We start from the raw sequence: 22666 nt of genomic DNA, 5'->3' as shown, positions 1-22666 counted from the left end.
TTTTTACTTAAGTTGGGACACACCTATTGTTTGAAAGATGAAAAAAGATACCAAAAACACACTTTATCTGCAATGCAATCAATGCTTTGGTTTCTCAGTAAACCAGTATTTATATTAGGTAGATTTTGTTCTTTCTGCCTATGGGGGGTGGTGGGATACTGAAGGCTTGGCAAATAAATACGAAAACTAAGTATTCTTGAAAAGAAACCTGGAAGATCACGAGTTCACTTCAGTGGAAACAGTAAGCCTTTGATTTCAGTGCAGAATTGTTGCTACCATATTCTCCAGTTTGTTAGGTGGTGGAACCTCTAGAAGCACATGTTTTTGTGGAAACCTATTAAAATGATGATATATTTATGTCTGCCCTGGAAACCAGAACTTTTACTAGCAGAAAATGTGATGCTGTATATATACACCATATTCAACCGCAACTGTATCCAGGAGGGGGAAGGCTGTTAAACTAAACACAGTAAGTTATTTCACAGATTTCCTATTAACATTTATATTCTACCTATTCATTTGGTCTCCTGTGGCCACCAGCAAATAAACGGTATAAGATGCCTAAAGTTGCAGAAAATTTTAGGGAGAGGGGCAACTTAAATGTAGAAATTTCAAGTTCATAGATTAAAATGAGACCATACAAATATTGAATCATCATGTTATACCCCTGAAACTAATATAATGTTATATGTCAGTTATATATCTCAATTAAAAAAAGATGAGATCAACATCATTCCACATCAGCTGTGGTGTATCTGTGCCCCCTGGAAGCCTAGTTTGGGTTTCTTTGTTGTTTGTTTGTTTGTTGAGGCTAAGTTGGTTCTTATTTGGTATAGCGGAGATGAAACATTTGAACGACTATTTTTGTTTTGTTTTCAACCCACTGTGCTAAAATCATGTGGTTACTGTGTGTACCTTATGTGCTTTAAAAGATGGTTTTAAATAAAAGTGTTTTGAGACTATAGGACTTCTTTTAATCATTTTGGGGCACTTACCACAATCAAAACTAATTTTGTAAAGTACTCGATTAAAAAGCAATTGAATGTGGGAAACAACTATTAAAAAGACTGTTTAAGAGTAGACATGTCAACTCTTCGCGATTTCAAAAGTTAAGTATTGTGCATGTACGAGAACTATAATTCTGAGTGGGGGGAGAAAGCTGCATATTTCATTTTATATGTAAAATAAGAAAAAGAGCCGTCTGAAATAAAAGTTATTAACACAGTTTACTCCAGGTGGTAAGGAAAGAACTTTCATTTTTTTATTTTATACTCATATATTTAACCATTTTTCAATAAATATGTACAACTTTTTTCACTTTTAACCCAACAAACTTTAAGAATATTTTTGCCTCAATTCTCTTGGTCAAGCAAATGAGCCACATAATTTACATACTAACAACTTAAAAAAAAAAAGTCCCACATAAAACATTGTTTACAAACAGAAAATTGTACCAAATCAGTAGAGTGAATCTTTGAAAAGCTGTTGTTTGGTATTTTATGCTTGTATTACTTTCCCTATATAATCAAACCCTTGTTTTTCACAGGGTAAGTGCTCAATAAACATTTATGACATTAAACAGGTTGCCTCCTGTTTTCTTTTTTTTTGCCTACAAAAATAGCAATTTTAGATGTTCAACCTAACTATAGCTGCTCAGTGAATCAATGACAATGGTGAAAAAAAAAACAATTGAAAATGAAGGCCCGGGATAGTGATGACTGAATCCTACAAGCAGCACCTGAAATATCAAATGTCTCAACTGAAGTAAATACAATTTGGGAACAAGCCTGGGAGCCTCTGAAAACTTCAGAGTGTAAATTCCCCACTAACCTCCCTAGTTTTCAAATGTATAAAGAATAGATTTTCAAAGTCTCCATCAGACAAAAGATTCTGAACCTAAGCCAAGTAACTGATTGCAAGAAAAAGAGTGTTGATTATATGTATTTTCTTCCTTTTTCTACGGAGGGATAAACAAGAGGACCTAGGCTAAATTTGTAATATTACAAATTTGTATTTAGAATGTGACCCAAATAAGTTCTTAAAGAACAGACACATTTTCAAGGCAAGTTATAAATTCCCTTTCTCATAGACCTTCAAAAGTAAGACAGAAGAGAGTTTCTGTGACATGACGTGAGTCCAGTTCTGCTTAGAAGCTGGTGGAAGAGATAATTGCTACTCTGAGGTTGTAGCTGCATTATGTGATACGGAAGTTCAAGTGTATCCATGATGATTTTTACCTTGGCAATCCAGCCTTTTTAAGTCAGAGAGTGTGTCATTTCCACCAGCTTCAGCCAGCCTGCGTGTAACTATTTCCACTATTATTAATGCTCATAATTAAAACTGCAAAGAGTAGTGGAGATATGACTTCTCAGAAGCATTATGCAATTGGGCAGCATAAAAGGTAAGGCGGGGTCCTTGGGAAACTAAAAAGTACCGCATTTTCTACCAATTCTGGTATCTAAATAAAGTTCTAGGAAAAAACCAAAAATGTGAAGTAGACACATAAGATATTCTAGTCCTGGTTTATTGATATACATTAGTTGGACATTTACAATAACACTTACTAGAAATGTCATAATAATAATTGTGGCTATAATAACTATTTACAATGATGATTACAGGTTGAACCAATACATCCTCCAGGCAAATAAAGATTTTAGAGCAGCACGATCTTCTCCACAAGCTGATACCGTACGCATTTGTACACACTCAACTGTTCAAAGGGTTTGGAAACTTGGTTTTCAAAAGGCAATTTTAGGATCTAAAGTTGTTTTCTTCTACTTAAAAAAAAAAAATGTGTTTGACAGAAAACAGCTAGAGAGTTCTCCACAAATCCATGTAGCAGGTATTTCTTTAAGCATCTGTGTACAGTACCTGGCACAGGGACACAGAAATAGGAAAACAAACATGTTTGGATGACTTTATACCAGCTCACGCAGAAAACATGTTCATCAATATGGCACATTACTTTCAGGGAAAATATAATACTTTTAAAGGGGGCTTTCTGCCTCTAGTTTAGCTGAAGGTTCAGTTCTATACACATAGAAAACACTCACAACATGAGCATAAAGAAAATACACATATATCTTGGCCTTTGAAAGAGAAGTGTTATTATAATTTTAATGATAATAGCTACTTTTCCTTTAGCACTATTATTAGGCCTGTGTTTAATATTTAATCTACAAAACAACCTTGCAAGTAGGTGTTATTTCCATTTTACGGATGATTTATGTTGAGAAGCTCCTCCCAGGGGAAGACCATGATAGTCTAAGCAATTTGCAGGTCCAGAGCTGCAGCCCATTCTAGCAGATGGAATAACAGTAAGCATTTACTGAACATGCTCTGTCCTTGCACTGTTGCAGGCCCTTGACATTTATTGTTTCATTTAATTCTCACAGCAACCCTGCAGGATAGATAATAATGTCCCCACATTACGGACGCAGAAACAGGCTCAGAGATGCCAACTAATGTGCCCCAAATCACACAGCCAGTGAATGGCCACCTATCAGGATTACCAACCTGACTCTCAAATACTTAGTTTCTCCTCTCTAAAATATCCCCCATATACAGCACTAACACCCAGTTCTCCAGATCTTTGTTCATGCTCTGCCCTCTGCCTAGAATGATGTAACTCCCATTCAGTCTTCAAGGTCAAAGGTAGATATTACTTCTTCAGTACCAACTACCCCAGGCAAAATTTGCAGTCAAAGTATGTGTTTTTGCTAGTAATCTAGCACTTATCACACAGTATTGTAATTATGTGTATATATTTCTCTTCCATGGAAGTTAAGAAGACCTTGAAAGCAAAATTTGTTTCTTCTTCACTTTTATTTCTCAACAAATAACACAAAGGTCGACACTAATTGGTGGCAGACCAAATAACTTGTACCAGCATGCTGTCTATTTGAAAGCACCTCTACATAGAGGGCAAAACCAATCTTCCCGCTTCTGTTTAGGCGCCACATTTTTCATTTGCTTGTTTTTATTTATCTGTTTGAAAGACCCTCAAAAGAGAGGGTGCTACTACCTCTCCACTTTCTCTACTTGTGATTCCTTCTAACAGGTTATTCTAGCCTCACCCGTGCACGTTTCTGCCCTCTCAGAAAATTCTAACTCTCATATTTCAGAAAATACAAAATGGAATTTTCACAAAATATGTCTTAATTTTGCCTGTTTCCTGGTTAACTGAGCTGTTAACATGGCACAAAATTCTCTCTAGATTCTCATCACAGTGATCAGCCTTTTTCTTGTCAGTGAGAAAGGAGATGACCGCAAGAGAGTACATACAAGTATACGGGTATCAGAAGGACAGAGCACATGGAAAAACAGTGTATGGCTTAGCCCTTCAAACAGAGCAAATGCATTTGCACTGATTTGTATCTGCAAATCAATTACCAACCTTTATTTTTCTGTGAGGAGATAGGTAAATGTTTTGAGTCCTGTTTAACAGATTGGAAAACTAAGATACAGAAAGAGTAAATTATTTAGCACAAACCCTATTGTCCTAGAGTTTGGAATTTAATCCAAAGTTCTGACTTCCAGCCTGCACTCAAACCAAAGGCCATATTTTCAAAAAATGGATTGTAGCTATATTATTTTCTTTTTTCAAGATAATCAGTTCAGCCCTTTAAATAACTCATTTCTGCTTTAGAAGTGATATTAATATATGATTACCCTAAAATCTTATATGCAAAGCAGGCTAATAAAAAGATCTGGCTTTTTTGTTATTTTTTAAAAGTCTGTACTGAATAGGGATAATCACAGATAATTGGCAGTGCTGTCTGGACAAAGAGTTACAGCTTTGTGGTGTAAAAACATAGTCTGCATGTCCAAATTAGCTCAAGAAATTTCCCAGTTCTGAAAGGACAGGCTGGTTGCCAGCTCTTTAAGAGAGAAAAACATACTCTCTTAGAACATGAATCATTACATGTCACATAAAGCGACTGTACACACACAGAAGCATTTTAAATAACTGCTCAAGACTTTCCAAAATATCCCTTTACCACACAGAAGATACACATTTTATCAACCAAGATCAGGTTGTCCTTTACGCATCCACACTGTCAGAAAGGGTAAGTTATTTACCAAGAGCATTGCTACATGAGAAGGCTCAAGATGTGCTGTAAACAGGAGTGCCAAACAGACAGAGCAGATGACTCAAACTGTTTGAGAGCACACGCTTGTAGGTTGAATTTAGCACCTGCAGCTGGTTATTTGTCAACCCTGTTTTAAAAACAGATTGATTGACTTTTATGCCTACGACTAGTTATTTTCTAAATCCTATACCTGAAATGCATCCTTCTTAGAGAAAAGAGGACCTAATCCATGCTTTTAGCATAGGTGGACCAAGATAATCATTCTTTGGAAATGTGGATTGAAAGTTGGAACACGGACAGAGGTGAGCCTACCACGCTGAAACACAACAAAAAACCCAAGGGAAGGTGACCTGCCAGAATTGAGGGGCATTTGAATGACTCCCGTTCACATCCTAAATGAGTGCAGTGGGTGTCCTTATTCTTTTCATTGTCAATACTGAACAGTACTGAAACATTATGATCAGATGTATAGTTTACAATTGAAACAAGATCAAAACACAGTTCCAAAATCTATAAAGGCAGAAAAATCCAGATGTCTCAGCATGCTTCCCTAAAAAGTGAGTGGAAAGCACACAATAAAATATAGAAAGAAAACTGCTTTGTTTTATAAGAATAATTGATTGATTCGTTTCTTAATTGCCTTGGGACAACAGATTCCTCAGAACAATCAGTGATATTTATTTTTCTCTGTTAGCTAGAAGGTCAAAAAGAACTGGAACAAGAACTTTTTGGAACAAGACTGAGTGGGGAACAAGAACTTTTTACCCCTTATAAAAATTTATTTCATCATAAATGTTATAATAACATAAATGTCCAAGAATCTCATATTTTTCAAAGTTAATTTAACATGTAGAACTTTACTTTCAAATTTATTTCCCTTTAATAGTGAAAGAATATTTTATACTGCTTTTTGTTAAAGTCTTTAAAAATAAATAAATAAAGCACTGTAGGAAAGAAAATTTGCGTACCTTTTTCAGGCCAAATCTATCTTTAAAAAAAGAAAAAACTATTGTTAAAAAAAAAAATGCAGACAAAGCATTAAAAAATAGATACCGTCCGTACTGTTTTCCCGAAAATAAGACCTCACCAGACAATCAGCTCTAATGCGCCTTTTGAAGCAAAAATTAATATAAGACTGGGTATAATATAATATAATATAATATAACATAATACAATACAATACAATATAATAAAATACCGGGTCTTACACGAGACTGGGTCTTGTATTAATTTTTGCTCCAAAAGACGCATTGGAGCTAATTGTTTGGCTAGATCATATTTTTTGGGGGAAACACAGTAATTGAAAAGCAACTTCTCTCTTGTGCTGTTCATCAGTGTACTCAGAACGCACTTGCACTGATAATTTAAATGATCTATAAGTGTCCCGTGCTCACTGTCAAAAAGTCCTGGGATAAAATAATGAGAATGTCTGATACTAAAAGCTATGCTTCCACCTCAATACACTGCAACACCCCTGAAATGGTAGGTGATGGGGGCATCGTTTTCTTAGGTTAGTGTTTAGGAGCATCCATAATGCCAGGCTTTTGTAGAGGTGTAGAGATGCTCTCCTATTTATTTGTTTGTTTTGACTGGTGATGGTGGCAGTGATTGTTGATGAAAGCCATTACACATTGTTATTCATTAGTACAAATGCCTTTAAAATGCAGTGAAATCAGGAAAGATAAAAGGTCAACTTATAACAATACACTTAACTGCTCTCACTATCACACTTCTAAATAACTGTACAAAATGAGATTTTGCTATTGAAACAAAAAATCCTTGATTCTATTTTTATCATTCTTAAAGTTCTCACAAATTATATGAAAAGTTACACAGAGAAAAGATTTTTGACATGTTATTCAATACATAAAAATTTTTAAATACATTTATAGGGCAATGCAGAATACTTAAAAATTAAAATTCTTTAAAGTAAGTTAATTCTGCCCACACTTTTATTTATAATCTGGGTGTTCCAAAAATACACATTTTTAAAAAATATAATAACATTACTATAAAGTGATGGTTTTTCTTGATTATAAAATTAATATGTATACATAGTTTTAAAATGGAAAATACAGAACAAAAAACAATACTTTTACAGTTTGTTTCGGTTCTTATTTCTGAATAATATGTCTATCAATTTGGTGATTTTCTTACTAACTGCCTGTGACTGTAGAGGAGAATTTAGCTCATTACATGATTCTGCTACACCTCTCAATTTTTAGCAGTTATAGCTCTATTTTCAGTTGCTCTACTAAAGGAGAAACTAAAGGTTTAAAGATAACTTTATAATTTCTTTACACCATTAATTTCTTTTTATTTAAGTGTGTATGTGTGTGTGTACGTGTGTGCACGCGTGTGTAAAATATGTCATACATTCCTGCACTGGCTACCCAGATCACACAGAGCAGTGCCAGCCCCCAGGAAGCCCCCTACACCCCTACATGTCTTTCTAACTCATAACTCACTCCCTTTCCTCTCCTGACTTTTGTGGTATTCACTTCTTTGCTTTTCTTTATAGTTTCGCCATCCAAGAATGTATCACCCAACATTGTAATTTTGCCTGGCTTGAATTTTATGTAGATGGAATCATGCAGTATATATTCTTTTGCATCAGCCTTTTCTAGCTCAATATTATGTTTGTAAGTTCATTAAGATTGTAGTAGTTTGCACATTCAGTTGTAGTTTATTTTCATTGCTACATAGAATTCCATTGTGGAACTATACCACAATTTTTTAATTCATTCTTCTGTCAATGAACATTTAAGGTTGTTCCTGTGTTTAGGTTTATGAATAAATCTGTTATAAATTTTATCTGTCTCCTTGTTCACATAGGCACATATTTCCATTGGATATATAACTAAGAGAGGAATTCCTAGGTCATAAGGAAAGGTATCTTAAATTTTAGTAGATAAGGCAAACTGCTTTCCAAATTGGTTACACTAGTTTCCATTCCCACCATTCAGCATCTCTTTATAGTTTTAATTTGCATTTCTCTGATGATTAATGAGATTGAGTACCTTAACATATGTGTATTGACCACCATTAGCTATACCCTGTTTTGAAGGGGCAGTGCAGGAATGTGTGACATATTTTACTTGTCCATTTTTCTATTGAATTGTATTGTCCAGTGCAGTGCAGGAATGTATGACATATTTTACTTGTCCATTTTTCTATTGAATTATATTTTCTTATTGGGTTGTATGAGTTCTTCATATATTCTCTATATAGGCACTTTGTTGATTGTATATATTCCAAAAATCTCCAAATCGATGGCTTGCCTTTTTACCATTTTACTATTTTTAATTTTACTATAGTTAAATTTATTAGCCCTTACCTTTATGATTGGTACTTCTTAATTTCAGTATGTTTAAAAATCATTTCCTCATATTGAGATTATGAATCTATTTTCCCATATTATCTTCTAAGGCCTTACTGCTTTGCCTTCATAGTTAAAGGGTCTACAATTTACCTAGAATTGACATTTTTGTTTGTTTACTTGCTTCCAGATAAAATATTCTTTTATCCACTGCTCTGCAGGGTCATTTTTGTCACCACTATTTAATTTTTTCATCAATTTTCAACAGATCCTCTTCACTCCTCACTTTGTAAAACGATGGTGTTTGTACCCTTACCATTCCTACTCTCTCCTCTGACTACCGTGTTTCCCAGAAAATAAGACCAAGTCTTATATTAAGTTTTGCTCCAAAAGATGCATTAGGGCTTATGTTCAGGGGGTGTCCTCCTGAAAAATCATGCTAAGGCTTATTTTCCAGTTAGGTCTTATTTTTGGGGAAACACGGTACCTTTCATCTCCCCAACAGCTGTCAGCTAGAGCTTTCCTTTCGCATCATGAAAGCAGAGTGTTTATGTTGTTCTTAATCATGATTAACTCCTCCATGCTTTGTGCATAGGTTTATTTTAAAAGCTGATAACGAATAAACACATTTTACATTATTATGATTATTCATCACATTATTTATTCATCCCAGAGCCAGAAAGTGCTAATAATTACTGAAGTCACAATCCTTGTGCCACTCAAAGGGAAATACGCTAGTGCCAAGGTTAAATAAAGACTCCTCTCTTGCATTTTACAAATGCTAAAAAATAATCATGTTTTAATTTTTTTCCTATTTGGAATGTGACATTGTGTTACAGTATTTTGATCTACCTAGAGTTTCTGGTTATTCTTTTTTACTTTGTTTAGATTCATGGGCATTTCCCACTATATCCTTATATCTTGCAACTTCTCACTAATAGTAGCTATTATCTGAAATAGATTCCTTTTTTTTTTTTTTTTCTTGAAAATATTTTTTCTGAAAATATTTGATCTTTTCTCATTTGGACCAAATTCCTCCCATGGCCCACTGCACAATTGTCATCCTTCGATGCCGATTCATTATTTCCTGAAAGGAGTTCTGTTTGGTATCCCTGAGAAGCAGTGGACCAACTGCAAGGTTAGAGGAAACACAGCCCACACGAAGTCACTCTCACTTGTGACATCAATAGCAAGGTGGAGAGAGTCTCTAAACCATGCTCACGTTTGATAATTCACTTAGAAGGACTTACAGAACTCAATGAAAACTAGTACAGTCATGGTCAAGATTTATTGTAGAGAAAGACTACAGATTGAAGTCAGCCAACAAAAGCAGTACATAGAGCAGAGTCTACGTTAGTACTCAATTCAGGGCTTCCATTGTCCTCTCTCCATAGAGTGAGGACACATTGCTTTTCCAGCATTGATATGTGGCAACAAGCACAGACTTCTGCCAAGCAGGGAAGCTCATCAGAGCTTTGGTGTTCGGAGTTTTTATTGAGGCTCCATTAGGCAGGCATGATTGTTTGCCTGCATGGCTAATTTTAGTCTCCAGACCCTGAAAGTGTGACCCTAAGCCCCACCCTGAATCACACAGTTTCTGTTTGGCTGGCCCAAAGCCCTCAAGTAAACAAAGTCACTCCTACGAGGCATGACATTCCAGGAGCTTAGAGAATACCTCCCAGAAGTTTAAAACAAGGACAGACCTTTTGTGGGGCAAGGTTAAATTCTTTACTATGAATTCCCACTTCTTTTTCTTAGTTTTGACCCTCTCTGCACTGTAGTATATCCTCGAGTAAACATATATGCATGTAAATTCTCACTTTAAATCTTTAGTGTTCTAAGATTTCGCAATATGCCTTTTTTCATTTATCTTATGGGCCCTTCAAATTTGAAGATCTCCTTTTAGCTCTGGATCTTTAATAATTTCCTTTCCTCTATCATGAGTGTTTTGTCTTTCTAGAACTCCTATAGTTGGCTATTGGACGTCTTGGACTGATGCTCCAATTCTGAATTCAAAGCTTCTCCAGGGTTCTGCAGGGAAACTTGGTGACTTCTATTCTTGCAGTTCCATTCTCTCATATTCTAGAGTGATGTTTCCTCCTTTTCCTTCTCTCTGCTCCGCTTATAAACCTCTTTGAGCATCTCCTTTTCCTCTTCTCATCTGCTCATGACCATTTACAATTCTCTCCATTTTTGTGGGCTATATCTTTTCTTATTCTTAATCTTGTGAGAGAGGAATAAATAAGGGTGCTCACCTTGACATCTTGAACTGGAAGCTACCTTTATGAATTTGAAGGGTTTTTTTTTTGTTTTTTTTTAAGACAGGTGGCTTTTTATATTATTTCTCTTTCTTTTTTCTTTCTTTCTTTCTTTTTTTTTTTTTTTGTCACAGTATGTTTCCTGTGACCACATCAGTAGCATGAGACTCAGCAATGAAAGTATTCCCTGAGCCTAAGTTACACAATTTGGGACAAGAACATTTTAGGAGAAGTATACTCATAGAGTCTTAAATGATATTTCTTCCTTTACCATATTATACATACAAAGTATCAAGTTACGATGTATTAAAAAGAAAAAATAACCTGATGTTATTTTAAAAATACATGTTCAAAGTTGTTCCTCTCTAAAGAGAAACACAAAAAATAAAGTATATACTCTTGTGAGGGTCCAGATGGCAGCTGTGGTACAGAAAGCAGAACATTAGCTTTGGCACCAGAAGACCTGGGTTTGAGGCCTGGCTCTGCCTGTGTTGTCTCCATTATTTTGAGTTACTCAACTTCTGTGAGTCACAAGTTTCTCATCTATGAGCAGAATAATAATACATGTCTCACTACTGTTGTGAGACTGAAAACAACAAACACTACAGAACTTTATACACTGCAAAGTAAATAGAAAACAAAATATACAAGTAACTCCAAGTAACTACATTCTCCAGAGCAGGTTTTATGTAGAATTCCGCAGAATCCTTGGGTGGGTGGGGGGGAATGGGACAGTTTATATCTCTGTGACCATCTTTCCCCAGATAAGAGGGGGAAGAATCCCTTGAATTTTCCAAGGGTTCCACCAAATAGATAAACAGATGACTACAAACATAATCATGGAATCTAAAAAAGAAATAGAACAAGTTCCTAATTCTGGTTGATTCATTTATCCTCTCAGCAAATATGCTTTGAATGCCAATAATATTCAAAGCACTTCAAAGAATTAAAAAAAGCATTAATTAGCACTAGTACTTTCACTCATTCAGCTTCCTATTTCAGGGGAGATCATGCATGTACCCATACGTCCACAATACGATATTGGGTACAACAAGTTACACAAGCCTGATACAGACTAATAAGAAACAATACTTGAGTTGAGCCTTAAAAGCTGAGTTTGCTAAGATAAACGCAAGGGCATTCCAAGAAAAGGGAAATGTGTTGACAAAGGTTACAGATATGGAACAGTGAGGCTTTGTTCTGGGAATGGTGAAAACCTTAGGTTATCTGAAGAATGGGTTCCATATAGAGGATATGGGGCAGAGGCCATAATGGAGAGGGCCTCTTATAACAGGCAAATGCATGTGAACTTCATTGTGTAGGCAACAGGTAGCCTTTGAAGGTTTCTATTTTGGAGTGGCGGTATGTAATAAAATAGGGCTTAATAGCAATAATGTTTTAGTTTTGTATGGATCTTTACTCTTTAGAGATCGCTTTTATACACATGATCTCATTTACTTCCTGCCAGAATTGTGTGGTGGAGATGTTAGTACTCTTTGTGAGTAGAATAAGGCTTACCCCAAATCTGGAGTCCAGGTCTTTCCAATTCCAAATCTACTTCTGTCATAGGAAGACTGATGAGTTGAAGGTGTATACAAAATACACCCAAGTGAGGAGATCCTGAAGGCAGTGGGCAGCTCCTGAAGAATACAGGAACTGCTGAAACAGAGGGGGAGTTTAGGAACCAGTGTTTAGCAAAGTAATCAAAAACAAATGAACAGGCTTCTTCTCTTCTGTAATAGAAAGTTTGATGCTGCCATGAAGAGCAAGGCATCATCAGGAAGGCAGCAGGAACAGGATTTAGGGACATAAACTCTTATTTCTTTAATTCCCCCATGGTACTGAGCACTGAGCTAGATCCATGGTGTTGCCAGACAGGTAACTGATGTATTCATTCCTCTCTGCCAGGCACTGACATGACAAGGGTGGGGGGAACCTTTAGGGTGGTCCCTAAAGCGTTCTGAGCTGTACTAAATGCCCCCAATTGCCCAGTGCAGACCCAGGATCACATCACTCCAACAGTATGAAACCAGATGCTTCTCCCAACATGACAAAGATGTATTTGTTTAAATGACAGCTGTAGGATTCCCCCAAGGACATGTGGAAACTTTGAGCAAAGAGTTCACAGCTGTTCATTTCAACAGTCAACAGTGGACAACTGGTAAGAGTCCAAACAATTTTGTATTGTTTGAGTCTCAGGTGCTGTTGGTTTTTTTTTAATAGCTTCTCTGCTAATGATGCAAATTTGATCTCTCAAACGAAGGCTTTTTCAGGAAAGATTTTGCATGTGTTAACAAAAACTTGCATTTGATTCCATTTCTCTAACACTGAAATAAAAAGTGATTAAGAGGAAAATTGTCTAACATCGTATTACCTTTAAAGGTTATTTTCTAAAATAGTTAATACATTAAATTCCATTTTTCTTTCATGGCCCCCTCCAGTTCTGTCTTGAAGTAAGTTGAGTCTTCATAAGACTCCAGGGCTGACTCACTCCCCTAGTTCAGACTCTTCTCCTGGGTTCCTAAGGGATGTTGACAGACATAATGAAGCAATGAATTAATATCTCTCACCCTAGTTCTCTCAAAAAGTGGTTTTCTTTTACCTATTTTCTGGTTTTGTTTGTTTGTTGCATTTAACTTAGGAAATCCTACTTTGTATTGTGGAAGTACCCTATACAAAACCGCTGAAAGCAAAGTTGTTGTAGTTGCAGAAGACAAGAGGAAAAGAGGTCAGAAGAAATGGAGATCTTATCATTTACCCTTTCCCATGCCCTGAGTCTTTGGTGGGACACATAATAAAACTATTGACCTTGAGGATTTCTGAGGTAACTTAGAATTTGATTCATGATCAAGTTCATGATTCATGATGTAGGAACACAAAAACACTGCGTTAAACCAACTCTTGGGTGTGACAACAGAGCAGTCGACTTGACCACTTCACTCATTCATTCTTCCCACAATTATTCACTGAATATTTCTGAGGGGCCAGGCCTTGTTCTGGGCACCAGGAATATAGTAGAAAACAAGAGAGACTAATTTTCTGCTTTCATGGAGCTCACATGATAGTGGGGAAAGTCACTTAATAAAGACATAAGCAAATAAAAGTGTTTATGTTCGATGTGGTAAGAAAAGGGATATAAAGAAAAGTAAAATAGGAGAAAGGAATAGTAAAAGGATGTGTGTATGTGTACTCACACGCACGCATTCTTTTACAAGGTGAGTCAGGAAGGGCCTCCCTCACAAGGGGGGATCTTTAATCAGGAAGTTAATAAAGTAAGATAACTGGAACAAGAGCTGTTCAGGTGGAAGAAACAGGAAAATGACTGAACCAAGCGAAAGCTCAGCATGTCTGAGGAAGAGCAAGAAAGCCAGTGGCAGGAACAAAGTCATGAAGAGTGAAGCAGCAGATGCGGTCAGAAAGACATCAGCTCTTCTGGGAAAGAGGCCAGATGACCCTCAGTTTTGCTCTGTGGGAACCAGCTTCGAGTTATGGAGTAGATGTTCAGTAAACATGTGTTGGAGAGAATCAGAAGGTCCATTGTTTAGTATAAAGATCACATTAAAGGGTATATCTAATTCCTCAGTTCTTCCATCAGAAAGTGAGAAGCAAATTTTGTAATGTATTAGTCTGATTAGAGTTCAAAACATCCCGTCTCTATGGAGAGCACCATCTCCCTCCTTAGTGACCTCTGCATTGGGGACAAAGGCCCACCAGCGTTTTCAAGGCCACATCTCTTGCTACATCCCCAAAGTCAGTTTCTGATGTTCTTATCGCACAGATTACATAGTAGAGCATGTTCCAAGAAAAGGATGACTGGTAAGGGATGAACACTGTTAATAAATTAGAGCCCGGGAACATAAAAATCACTTTTAAACAAAAAAATCAGAAAAGAAACAAATTGTTGCAAAATCTGTGGCCCTGCACTGTGGCCCTGAGCTTAATAGCATTTCTGTCAAGTGTAGTTTTGGTCGATGATGTCATTCACCCAGCCACCTAGTGCTGTGTTAAACACAATTTCAGAGCTAAACTGGTATTAGGAGGTGAGAATTGGTTGACTCTTATTTGTATTTCTGGGAGCAGGCATTTTTAGCATAACTTTGTTAGGTGAAGCAGTTTTCAAATGACGTAGTGTTTATGGAAGGTTTTATAAAATCTTACCAAATAGGCCTATGTCTTGTAATTTTTTTATTTTTATTTTTATAAGAATGGCCATGGTCTCATCGTTCCCTCTCTTGGCACCAACCATCTGCCGAGAAACATAACTGGCTCCCAGTTTTCTGATCCCCTTTGCAATTTATGACTGAATCAACAACAACAACAAAAAAGTTGTTCTAGTTACCACACTAAATATATCAAGATTGTCACACTGTTCAAGAAAAAAAAATGCAATCTTTGCTTTCTAAAATTTTCTTAAAGGGACATTTCATCTTTGTTGTAATGAGGTGAATTCCAGGTCACACACGAAAAAAAAGAAAAGAAAAAGCCCAACATAGATAATTCAGTAGCTTCGACTGTTGATACAGTTGAAACAAGGAAGAGTAGTATATTATGTAGACCTATTATGGGTAAAGGCAGGACATTGCACTTAAGTTGCCTGACATTAAAATTAAAAAAAAAAAAAAAAGAACTTTTGCTGTCAGGAAGTTTGTATGGTTTGATCACTCTTCAGCCTCCTTCCTGTTCTGATATACTAGAATGCAACCCAAGTGCTAGGGCTTTTCTTCCTTTTATCTTTTCCTATATCAAAAGGGGGAACCCTAGTGATTCTGTGAAGAGGGGAAATTAGCAGCCTTGACTTTTTCATTTATACAGCTGGGTTTATGAAAAGACATTCACTACCAGTTCACTAGGAAGGTGGCAGGCAGGGTGGTCTCTGCTCCCGCTTCCCACATAACAACACAGGACATAGTGAGGCCAAAAAAGAACACCCACGGAGCCATAGATAGGGGCATTATACCACTATAGTCTCGCTGGCGGCTGGGTTGGAGACACAGGAGGCAGGAGCCACATGATCCGCAACCGACCATCCACTTCAGCCAACCGCCTCACTTGCTAGCAATCTGCTTCTCTACAATCCGCAATCCACACTCTGCCGCTTGCTAGCTCAACCACCATCTTCTTGCTAGCCCCATTTTCTGCTAGCGTAGCCATGGCAGTTATATTAGTAGCCAATGGCTCACTGGTTACAGCTGACGGCCAACTAGCCACAGCTGATGGCCATCCAGTCACAGTTGATGGCCATTTACTACCTGAGCCAGCAACTCTCCAAGTGAGGCCGAGAGCCTGGAAACTGCACTCCTGGCTCTGTCCCCACAAAAGGTCCTACCAAACTCCTTAATGACCATGAGACAGGACTATCACCTACCTTCTCCAGGTATGTTCTCCCCACCCTTCCTCAAAACAAACACTATTTGAACTAGGGTGACCAATCATCTAGGCTCGCCCAGGACGGAGGTGTTTACCAGGACACAGGACTTTTACAGCTAAAAGTGGGAAAGTCCGGGGCAAAGCAGAAGGGTTGATCACCCTAACTCGGACCCCCCATGAAGCATGGAGCAGCTCTTGACTGGGAGCTGTGGCCCTGGGTCTGCATGGAGCTGCCCTGCTCCCTTTCACCAATATGGAGTAAGGCCCCACTGCGCAGGCCTTTGAGGTACATGTGGAAGTCTTCCCATCTGTCCAGTACCAGACAACCTCTGACAATTCCACACTAGCAAAATGGGGATAATTGTATCTCCTTCCTAATTCTTCTGTGAGAATTAAGTTAATATTAACATGTGTAAAGTGTTTATAACAAAGCCTGGCACTTAATCAGTATCTAACAAAGTTACCTATTGCCATTGTAATCATTAGCTTATGGATGGGGGAGAAATGATGCACTTCACACTGCAGTTGATTCTCTCCTAGCAAAACTTGCACCTAGGTATTATCTTTTCAAAAGAGAAAAAGAGGGTTAAGGGGGTCAAACATATGGTGACAGAGGGAGACTAGACTATGGGTGATGAGCACACAATGCAATATACAGATGATGTATTATAGAATTGTATACTTGAAACATATGATGTTATTAACCAATGTCACCCCAATTAATTTAATTTTAATAAGTTAAAAGGAGAAGGGAAGGAAAGAGGAAGGGGAAAGGGAGGGAAGGAGGGAAGGAAGGGGAAGGGAAGGAAGGGGAAAGAGAGAGGAAGAAAAAGGAAAAAAAGATGATGGTCAGTTAAGTCAGTAAGATTTATCTGTCTTAAAAATTAATTCTACTCACAAGAACTGACATTTGAGCATGGTCAAAACCCATATGAAGAAATGTTTTTAAAATGAAAATAATTGATATGAGTAGACTGCCTTTTCAGAGTAAGTAACTGCTCTTAACAATTTTTATCAAATATCCACCAGTAGGATAATGATTAACATAACTATGTTACTCCCATACGCTGCAATTTGCTAAAATGAATAGGTAGCTTTTTATGCACTGACATGGAAAGATCCCCAAGGCATACTGTTGCAGAATATATATGACATAATTTCATGTATGTAAACAAACAAATCACAAAGATGCCTCTATTATGTATAAGTACGTGAATGAAAAACAAAAACAAAAAACAGGGTTTGCAAGGATAGACACATAAGTACCTAAGGATTATCTTTGGGAAGAGAAGAATGGGTGTGGGGTGACTTGAACAGGAGACTCACTTCCATGTTGAAGTTAAATGCTATGTGAAATTTATACAAAGAATATATTCATATATTATTATTTTATAATTTTTTTAAATAGCATAATAAAACAGCTCTAGAAAAGAATTCTACCCCCAAATTATTTTGTTATTGTATTTGTCTCACTGCCTTCTCCCTCATTCCCAACATTCCTCTAAAATAGAAAAACAAATTTGCAAAGTATCCAGATTACTACAGATAAGGTGTATGACATATAATTCAAAACTGATAATGAGAGTTGACCATAGTAAAGAGTCTACCAAATTATACCTAAGCACAAGTCAAAACAAATAGACACACTGTGAAACATGATTTAGCAATAAGTTCTTAAAAAACAAAATTCGTTAGTTATTTTCAATCAATGGCACCTTACTAGTCATGGAATACAATTAAAAGGGACAACACTAAAGTTACATTTTTCTGAGGTCTTTGCAAACTAGATAATGGTAATAATCTGGATGAAATCTTGAAGCACGACTTTAGGGAGGTTGGAATGGGTTAACTTATGAGCACATCCTTTCACCATATTAGTGGTATTAGCCCAGAATGAGAATGTTGTCTAGAATACTTCTATGCTGGGTGGAGAGCTGAAGGAGACCCTCTAGGTTTCATTCCAAGTCCAAAATTTTGTAATTATAACTAGTTTAGGAAAGGTACTTGCTACTTTGGAAAGAACTCAAGTTTCAGAGTCGGACTGACCTGGGTTTGATTTCACTCTTCAATACCAGCTGTATAATTTTAGGTATATTATTTACGTCCTTGTGCTTCAGCTCTATTTCTGTCAAAGAGCATAACCATCACTACTTCAAAGGATTATTTTAAACATCAGAAATAAGGCATATAAAAGCACAAACCACAAAATAAATACTAAGTATTATTTGCATGAAACTTCCATACTTCCTTTAACCCTTGTGTCTCTGCATTCCTTTGGTTTTAGTTTTTAAAGCAAATTTGTTATGAATTTCTAGCTTTGTACCCCCTTTCAAAACTCGGCCTTAACTATAAGGTCAAGTAATTAACAAAAGAATGAAACTTTTTAAAACATTAACTAAGCAAAAATTTACTCATTCAGATAAGCACTCAAAGAAATCATGAGGTCTTACAATTGCCAGGGCTGAAGGAGTCGTGTAGTAGAGTGTAACTCCCATTGCAGGAATCCTTTATTGCATCCTCTCCTTTTTGAAGGCTGCTCAAAAAGTCTGCTTCTTAACCTCTTAGCCAGAAAAGAGTGGGGGAAGGGAAGTCTTTTTGAAAGGAACTATACCAGAAGAGAAGCCACAGGTACACCTGGCGTATCAGCACCTCTTTCTATTAGGATCACTGCACCAGGTGATCTCCAGGTCTCCACCTGCGGCAACTAACAAAGCAATTATCTCCTCTTCTCTGATCTTGGGAAAACTGGGAGAGACTGATATGGACCATCCATCCTCCTATACACGCAAGAGAGCATTGGACTTCAGTTGCTGGGCTCTTGCCGAATCACGGACCTGGTTCCTTACTCTTTCTGGCCTGCTCACCACCCACATAATGATATACTACGAAGTGGTGTTTCTGAGTCAATCCCAGAGCTAACCACTGGGATTCAGAAAATACATACTTAACATTTACACCTCGTTTGTTCAGTCACAACAATTTCTTAAAGTTCTTGAAAACAGAGTACCTTGTGTCTTAAAAGGTGACATCGACAGCAAAATATATATACACATTAATTCACCAATTTCCTTCACCTTATAAGTACTTGATTTACATAAAATAATAAAGGTTTTTGTTTATTTAAATAGTCTTAAAAATTGTTTCTGGCTATATTGACAGTATCTGGATTTTGTCTGAAAGTCTTCTCTAATCAGGTGAAATATCCATGCCATTTTACTTGAAGACTCTTTAACCAAGTTGTTTTCATTGAAAACAAGTATGGCTTTAGAATTACCATAAGGTTTACACAGTAGTTAAATTGCTACTTTATTAATTCTTTGGGGAAAAAAAATTCAGCCAACCACTTTTTGATCTGGGACTATAAACAACCTATTATTGGATTCCCTTATAGTTTAATTATTATTTAATTATTTAAAAAATAAATAATGGTATGTTATTTTTTTAATTTTTTTGATTATGATTTGCTTTAAATACAATAGTGTAATCCTTTCAGTCAGTCATTTTGAAAATAATAAAAACACAGTTGAGGGGTGGCTGGTTAGCTCAGTTGGTTAGAGCATGGTGCTAAGAACACCAAGGTTGCCTGTTCAATCCTCGCCTGGGCCACTGATAACTGTGCCCTCCTTAAAAAAAAAAGAAAATACAGTTGAGTCTCTTTACCTTGATCTTGGGGAAGACACTGAAGAAGGAAATGGAGGAAGGGCAGTATGTGAACAACAAATGACACCCAATAGTTTTTAAAACCCTAGTAAAGACTTTGTGTTTCACATAGATCTACTCAAGCACTCAAAGAAAATGAAGTTACCCATGACAGGGGACTACAATAATGCCATAGCAGCAATTCTTGTCTCCATAATGGAAAGTTAAATGCTAAGTTAAAATAACTCCAGGTCTTTTATGTTTTACAGTGGACTAATATCTTTTATTGCTATTTTTCAAGGATGTCATTTTCTACTTTCTAAGAAATTTAACTCTATTTGTTCTTCTCCAATCGTTAGTCCCCTTTTAGGCCCATCCCTAGATTACAAAGAAAAATGTAAGTGAACCTGTAATGACTTTGCCTGAATTCTTAAACAGAATATAAACTGTTCCACCTTTCTCAAAAGACATGCCAGTTTCCTACAGTTCACTACTTTAAAGAAACAAGCCTAATTCCACTGGCAGTGGGGATGATTGGTGATGGAACTCAGACATGGGTGAGTTTTCAGTATCCATTAGCATTAGTTACATGTTTCCATAGCATTCTGTACTTTTCTTTCAAATATTTACCAGTTCACAATTACATATTTGTACAATAATGTTAATGTCTTTCTCCCCAACACGACAGTAAGATCCATGAGAATAAGGGTTAAGATCAATTTTTCCCAACAAAGTATATTTTAACACCCAGTTCAGTGGGTGCCTAGAATGCAATTAAATGTGCAAAACACTTTTATGGAAAATAATAATAATAATTGAGTTATCATTATTTTCATCAGGAGTACGTAGAAATGGATCAGTATCAACTACTTGGTATGTCCCAGGGAATTGTCAATGTAAGAACATCCAAACCTGTAAAAAAATTTTATAGGATTTTATTTGAGCCAAACTGACAACAATAACTGGAACATAAGATCTCAAATGCTTTAGAAAATGACACTTTTGCAGTTTCTTTTACACATTTGAATTTAGGAAGAAACATAAGATTATATGAAGATGGGGAAAGCAAAACAGGGATTGGACAATAGAGTAGTTAACAAGATTACGTGCTTTTTTGAGGGTGGTTACCCTTATTTCAAAGATGTTTTAACCTAGATGCAGAAAAGCAATGGACAGCTTTTTTAAGACAAAGATAAACCTTTTATTTAAAAAGTTACATGCCTGGCACATGACTACCCACTATAACCTGCCCCACTATAACCTGCCCCATTAAATTCCATTAGGAATTTAAGATCAGATCACCCTATGGTTTTAGTTTCCATAGAACCCTTTTTTCATCCACATGATGAAATTCTACAAACAGTGTTTTTGAACAATTAATTGAGAACACCACGTTTAAGTACGCTCCACTTTCCCTGTTATTTTTTTACAAAGGCTGGTTTTGACCTTCTCAGATGATCATAGAATGACAGCTCTTTTGCATATTATATTAAAAGCATCCTATTATTATTTTGTGTTTTATAGTTTGTCTTTAGAGTCCAACTGAAAATTTAGAACACCAAAAAACAAAACAAAAACAAACCAAAAAACTCCATGGAAGCTTATCCCATAATCTGTTAACCATTAATATGAGAAAATTTCTTTTCTTAACCTTTTCACCTTTTTTTTTAAGTGTTTTTTCCAGGACCCATCAGCTCCAAGTCAAGTAGTTGTTTCAATCTAGTTGTGGAGAGTGCCGCTCCTAGTAGCCCATACAGGAATTGAACCGGCAACCTTGTTGTTAAGAGCATCGCACTCTAACCAGGTGAGCTAACTGGCTGCCACTAACCTTTTCACTTTACACGGTGTGAGCATCTGAGAGAGAGATTGCCTTATGGCATGGTAAGGGTAAGTCAATGGTTCTCAAACATAAGCATGCATCAGAATCACATGGAAGACTTATTAAAACAGGGATAGCTTGACCAACCTCCAGAGTTTTGTGATTCCATAGGTCTGGTGTGGGGAACTGAGAATTTGTATTTCTAACAGGTGCCCAGGTTGACGCTGACGTTGCTGGTCTGGGGCCCACACTTTGAGAATGATTAGGGTAGTCGCTGGACTGGAATCTTTCTAAAACCAGGTTCAATGCCAACCACATTCTTGGTTGTAACAGTCTCTTTGAGGAAATTACAAATGGTTGGTACAGAAGATAAATTATCAGAAGGTGCTACATAACATATTTCATGCAATACATTATTAAATAATCAGTTTGCCTTGTTACTCTTAGTTTTTCTTTTTTGTTGTTTTTCTTTTCAATTATGCTTCTTCAGGAATTATCTTGTATAACTTTTTTATAACTAAAATTCTGTGGGGGAAAATCTCCAAGTTATTTTTGTCCTCAGAAAGAATCACTTCCATAGCTTTCCTGTCCTTCAGTCCTCAAGCAAGTCATTTATCTTCCTTAGTCGTTATTCCCGTATTTGTAAAAATGGATATAATAGTACCTATCTCAGTGAATTGCTATGAGGATTAAACGAGACCCTAAATGGAAAATACTTAGCACCAAAAATGGTCTGCAAAGGTAGCTACTTTGTTTTTACTATTTGTCTGCTCATTTAAGGAAATAAATTCCAATGGTCCTGTGACCAGTGACTGAAACGACTTAGTATTTCTAATACATTAATTGACCACAGCAATAACCCTAAATGGTCAGTTATGTGCTAGGTATTCTGCTTACTGTGGCAGGGGCCTGTTTGATTTGAAAATTTTAGCACAGGGAATGAGGACAGGGTCTCTCAAATACATAAAATTATAAAGCATTACTTAAAATACAAGTTCCTGAGCGCCACACCCATACAAAAACCATCTCCAAGGGAGAGGCCTAGGGAGCGTTTAAATGATCACACAGGTGATTTTTCTGATCAGCAAGTTTGGGAAACACAGAAGGGACCTCTCACTCCATTCTTAATGGTGGCTAACGTAAGCCCTAAATATCATTTCCATTCATT

The 22666-nt window shown here is 36.6% G+C and overlaps 1 protein-coding gene across 8 annotated transcripts in view; it reads right to left on the bottom strand.

Moving 5' to 3' along the window:
- The window catches only part of TMC1 (transmembrane channel like 1), a 312031-nt gene that overhangs the window by 287791 nt on the left and 1574 nt on the right, over positions 1-22666 (bottom strand). For all 8 annotated transcript variants that reach the window (XM_081067289.1, XM_081067284.1, XM_081067290.1 and 5 more), the window contains exon 2: positions 12192-12332. The gene's annotated coding sequence lies outside the window, so the exon portion shown is untranslated. The remainder of the gene's footprint in view (positions 1-12191; positions 12333-22666) is intronic.

The sequence above is a fragment of the Rhinolophus hipposideros genome (genome assembly GCF_964194185.1).
Source record: "Rhinolophus hipposideros genome assembly, chromosome: 11".
Lineage (NCBI taxonomy): Eukaryota > Metazoa > Chordata > Mammalia > Chiroptera > Rhinolophidae > Rhinolophus > Rhinolophus hipposideros.
The sequence above is the reverse complement of the archived record's forward strand: the minus strand, read 5'-3'. Positions and strand labels throughout refer to the sequence as shown.